Below are 5847 nucleotides of genomic sequence, written 5' to 3'. Positions count from 1 at the left end.
TATCCAACTTTTTCTTTTATTTTATGTATATATATGTACATAAATATTTTTTTTATTAAATTGCATTTAATTGAATAAATACTTGGAATACAATTTAATATTTCTATAGATTCAATGGAAAAATTTCATACGCGCGCATACATTTACGTGCATAATAATATTAGTTATAATTTTTTACCATATCAATTATTGATTTAAAGCTTATAAGCATTCATCATATAAATACAAAATGAATCTGCATAGTACAAATTCATACTCATCCACCTATTATAGTACTTAAAATGGACGCTGATGTCCGATTATGTTCAGATATGTATATTATAATCATATTGATAATTAATAAGCATTCAATGAGAATTTTTTTTATTTTTTTTTGAATGTCATGAAATTTCATTTAATTATACATATAAGTTGTAGACGTCCAATATCAATAATCAATTCAGACTAAAATTCCAAACTTTAGATGCCTTTAAGTGAAGCCATATAGGGTTACTCTAGTGTTGCAATAGAAATATTTAAAAAATTTTTTAAAATAAAATAATGTTGTTAAAACTCAACGAAGATAAGTTTTTTGATTTCTAATTTAACATATTTTATATATCCGAATTAAAATTTTGATTAGTACAAATATATTTTAAGAAATTTCACTTAATTGAGAAAAAATTCGATTTTATCAGTGCAAACTTTTGATTAAAATGCCTGACACTCCGAAAATATGAAATTCATCAATTTAAATGAATTCGTATATCAAACTAACACATTTCAGTTATCTATTTTTACATGAATATTTGCAATAACTTTAATATGTGAATTTTAATTAATTTATTAAAATGAAAAGTTTATCAAATGTAAATGGTACGTAGCACTGAAATGAAAACATTTGTCATCCATCTTTTCGCTGCGCTTCTAAAATTTTAAACAGAGTATCGCATTCTATGCGCTTGTATAAAAAAGTATAAATAGTGAGTTTGTGCTTTGTGTGCTTAAATTGATAAATATTTTCAAGTGTTAATAAAAGTTTAAATAAAATAATTAAGTGAAAATGTCTGACACAATCGCTGTTGCAAATGTTAGCTCACCAGTAGCTGCTTCTGCTGCTGTTGCTGAGAAGAAAGTTGCTGCTAAAAAAGCAACTAAACCCAAAAAACCATCGGTTGCTCCCACTCATCCACCAACTCAACAAATGGTAGATGCATCGATTAAGAATTTGAAGGAACGTGGTGGCTCATCACTTTTGGCAATTAAGAAATATATTAGTGCAACATATAAATGTGACGCCCAAAAATTGGCACCATTTATTAAGCGCTATTTGAAATCGGCTGTTACTAGTGGAAAATTGATTCAAACCAAAGGAAAGGGGGCATCTGGTTCATTTAAATTATCAGCTGCAGCCACTAAATCAGGTGATGGTAAGTCAAAATCGGTTGATAAATCAAAAGCCAAAAAAGATAGTGCAACATTAAAGAAAAAATCGTCGAGTGGTGTTAAAAAGGCAAGTGGTGAGAAAAAAGTGAAAAAAGCTGTTGCCACTAAGAAAACCGCCGAAAAAAAGAAAAGTGAGAAATCTAAGGCTAAAGACGCAAAAAAGACTGGCGCCGTTAAAGCCAAGCCAACCAAGTCGAAATCTGCCACCGCTAAGTCAAAGGCAACAAAAGCAAAAGCAACTGCTACCAAACCAAAAAAGGCTGCGACTAAAAAGCCAGCTGCAAAAAAGGCATCAGCTAAAAAATAAATATGCTGCGTTTTTTTGTGATAATTTACAAGGACACAACATTCATTAAATGTTGAATTATCAATAAGCCCTTTTCAGGGCTACAAAATATACAAACAAAAAGATCAAAAATGTACGCAATACGTCTGACTACAGCGTTGCTTCGCCATAATAATTAACCGCTCTAGTGTCTGACACTGTAAGTCAGCCCTACCATGCTGACCAATTTTAAAATTGATGTTTCAATTGCAAAACAAAATTAAAAATTTTCATCGACTTAGAAAAATTCATATCTCTTTGTTAATTTATATTTTGTGGCCCTGAAAAGCGCCTTTTTGTTAACATTTTTTGATGTTTCAATTGCAAAACAAAATTAAAAATTTTCATCGACTTAGAAAAATTCATATCTCTTTGTTAATTTATATTTTGTGGCCCTGAAAAGGGCCTTTTTGTTAACATTTTTTCCTCAGTCGCACAAATTACTTGGAGCTTGTGTATTTGGTAACAGCCTTAGTACCCTCACTCACGGCATGCTTAGCCAATTCACCAGGCAACAATAGGCGTACGGCAGTTTGAATTTCGCGACTAGTAATTGTTGAACGTTTATTGTAATGAGCTAAACGTGATGCTTCAGCAGCAATACGTTCAAAAATGTCATTAACAAAACTGTTCATGATACTCATTGCTTTCGACGATATACCAGTATCAGGATGTACTTGTTTCAACACTTTATAAATGTAGATGGCATAACTTTCCTTCCTCTTACGCTTCTTCTTCTTGTCGTTTTTAGTAATATTCTTCTGAGCCTTACCGGCCTTCTTAGCTGCTTTACCACTAGTTTTAGGAGGCATATTTAATTTTCACAAAATCACTTCACTATCACTCACACTTTTTAATAATTTTCTAAGTGTCAAAATGCGCACCTTTAAGTGTATTTTTTCCGACAAACCATTCAACCTGTTCGTAACGATTCGCTAAATATTGCCGGCATTAATTTGAAAACATGCGATTGGGGTTGCTCAATGTACAAACGAAAAAGTATATAAGCGCAGCACAAATTGCGTTTAGGAAATAAAGTGCCCAAGCTATTCAGCTAGTGTGTGTATTTGTGAAAAAGTGTATTAAGTGAAATATATAACAACAATGTCTGGCCGTGGTAAAGGTGGTAAAGTAAAGGGAAAGGCAAAGTCACGTTCAAACCGTGCTGGTCTTCAATTCCCTGTCGGTCGTATTCATCGTTTGTTACGTAAAGGCAATTATGCTGAACGTGTTGGTGCCGGTGCTCCAGTATATTTAGCTGCTGTTATGGAATATTTGGCAGCTGAAGTTCTTGAATTGGCTGGTAATGCTGCACGTGATAATAAAAAAACTAGAATTATTCCACGTCATTTACAATTGGCTATTCGTAACGATGAAGAATTGAATAAACTATTGTCTGGAGTTACCATAGCTCAAGGTGGTGTTTTACCAAATATTCAAGCTGTACTTTTACCAAAGAAGACCGAAAAGAAAGCATAAGTGATGTAATCGCCGATTTACATATATTCTTAGACGCCAAATTTAAAACCGTCCTTTTCAGGACGACAAAATATATATACAAAGAGATTAATTATATTGTCATATATATGTATTTATCTATTTTAAAACCTATTAAAACACTTTTTGAAAGAAAAATTTAAAAGGTCGTAAGTACACTTTTGGAAAATTTATTTTTTTAACGAAATCTGCGTTAACAACTACTTCAATTAATAAAATAGTGTTTGAAAATATTCATAAAAAAGTTGACTTACATCATTTTCCAGAAGAAAAAAAACTGAGCAACATTAAAAAAGTACAGCATGCAAGCTACTACATATTGTATGTATATATGTACATATGTATGTTTGTATGAGCATCTCGACAAAGGCGCAAAAAGTTGTGGCGTGTATTCATACGTACCAAAGGTACAAACACACAACCGTGCATACATACTAATGTATGTGTTTAGCAAATAAATGTGTATATACTCGTGAGTAGGTATACACACCATATTAAGGGTAAAACTACAGCTGCTACTATCAAAATACGAATTTTCATTAACAGTTGCTTCAGTTATTTTTGATCTTTTTTGTTTAAAAAAATTTGTGGTCCTGAAAAGGACCGTTTATAATATTTATTAAAATATGGAATTAAGCACGTTCACCACGTATACGTCTAGCCAATTGAATATCTTTTGGCATAATTGTGACACGTTTTGCATGAATGGCACACAAATTTGTATCTTCGAACAAACCAACTAAATATGCTTCACTTGCTTCTTGTAATGCCATAACAGCTGAACTCTGGAAACGTAAATCAGTTTTAAAATCTTGAGCAATTTCACGCACCAAACGTTGGAATGGCAATTTACGAATCAACAGTTCGGTACTCTTCTGATAACGACGAATTTCACGCAAAGCGACTGTACCTGGGCGATAACGATGTGGCTTCTTCACTCCACCAGTTGCCGGCGCACTTTTGCGAGCAGCTTTAGTGGCCAATTGTTTACGTGGCGCTTTACCACCAGTCGATTTACGGGCTGTTTGCTTTGTACGAGCCATTTCTCACTTTTATTTTTCACAATTCAAAATAAACACTGATCACTGAACACTTCACTTAATAAACCTAATTTTTATAAATGTGGAAATACATATAATAAAATACACAAAAACGTTTCATATGTCCATTTTTTTAGGGTTGCAATATTGTGCGAGTTAAAATGAGATAGAAATATTTATGCCACATAATGGTAGCTCACTCAATGTTGTGGATTTTTGTATAAATAGCAGCTACGTTCGGTAACCAAGCTATTAGTTGTGAAGTGAAGTGATCAAGTGAAGTGTTCTTGTGAAAGCTAAAAAAAGTGCTAAATAGAAAAAATGACTGGTCGTGGCAAAGGTGGAAAAGGATTAGGTAAAGGTGGCGCCAAACGTCATCGCAAAGTTTTACGTGATAACATCCAAGGTATCACAAAGCCAGCTATTCGACGTTTAGCACGTCGTGGTGGCGTAAAACGTATATCTGGTTTAATATATGAAGGAACTCGTGGTGTTTTAAAAGTATTTTTGGAAAATGTTATCCGTGATGCAGTCACTTATACTGAACATGCTAAAAGGAAAACAGTTACGGCTATGGATGTTGTATATGCATTGAAGAGGCAGGGTCGTACATTGTATGGTTTCGGCGGTTAAATTCATTTTTACGGACATATTAACACAAAATAAATATACATTCAAACAAACGGTCCTTTTCAGGACCACAATATTTTTTAACAAAGATTTCAAAATTTCTCTAATACAATACATAACAGAAAGATATGTTATTAAGATGTACATGCATATGTAGTATGTATGAATGTTCGTTTAAACTAAGTAGCATACGTATGTATGCATAATGAAAACTCATGCAAATGAATATACCCCGACACAAGCCAAGCGATATAAATATGTCTATAATAGCAGGCTTATTTTCAAAAATGGCATAAGTTCATTTTTGTAAAAAAATAAACTTAATCTGATTTTAGTAGCAAGAGTATCTGAATACACTAAACTATAAAGTATATAACAAAATTTACTTAAATCGACTTATATCATTTAAAAAAAAAAAGGACAAATTCACAGCTGCGAGTATACACATTAAAATAGCCATACTTATACCAATTTAGGCAAACAAATTTTGCCAACGACCATACCACGCTGAATACATCGGTTCTCGTCCGATCACCGAAATTAAGCAGCGTCGGGCGCGGTTAGTACTTAGATGGGGGACCGCTTGGGAACACCGCGTGTTGTTTGCATATCCAACTTTTTCTTTTATTTTATGTATATATATGTACATAAATATTTTTTTTATTAAATTGCATTTAATTGAATAAATACTTGGAATACAATTTAATATTTCTATAGATTCAATGGAAAAATTTCATACGCGCGCATACATTTACGTGCATAATAATATTAGTTATAATTTTTTACCATATCAATTATTGATTTAAAGCTTATAAGCATTCATCATATAAATACAAAATGAATCTGCATAGTACAAATTCATACTCATCCACCTATTATAGTACTTAAAATGGACGCTGATGTCCGATTATGTTCAGATATGTATATTAT

The 5847-nt window shown here is 32.4% G+C and overlaps 1 non-coding gene across 1 annotated transcript; it reads left to right on the top strand.

Moving 5' to 3' along the window:
• Positions 1-5406: 5406 nt before the first annotated feature.
• On the top strand, positions 5407-5525 carry LOC137235919 (5S ribosomal RNA). The gene has a single exon (XR_010948121.1). It is a non-coding gene; the product is annotated as a 5S ribosomal RNA (ribosomal RNA).
• The last annotated feature ends 322 nt before the right edge of the window (positions 5526-5847 follow it).

Source organism: Eurosta solidaginis, unplaced genomic scaffold, assembly GCF_040869045.1.
Source record: "Eurosta solidaginis isolate ZX-2024a unplaced genomic scaffold, ASM4086904v1 ctg00001140.1, whole genome shotgun sequence".
Lineage (NCBI taxonomy): Eukaryota > Metazoa > Arthropoda > Insecta > Diptera > Tephritidae > Eurosta > Eurosta solidaginis.
This window is presented reverse-complemented; position numbering and strand designations above follow the sequence as displayed.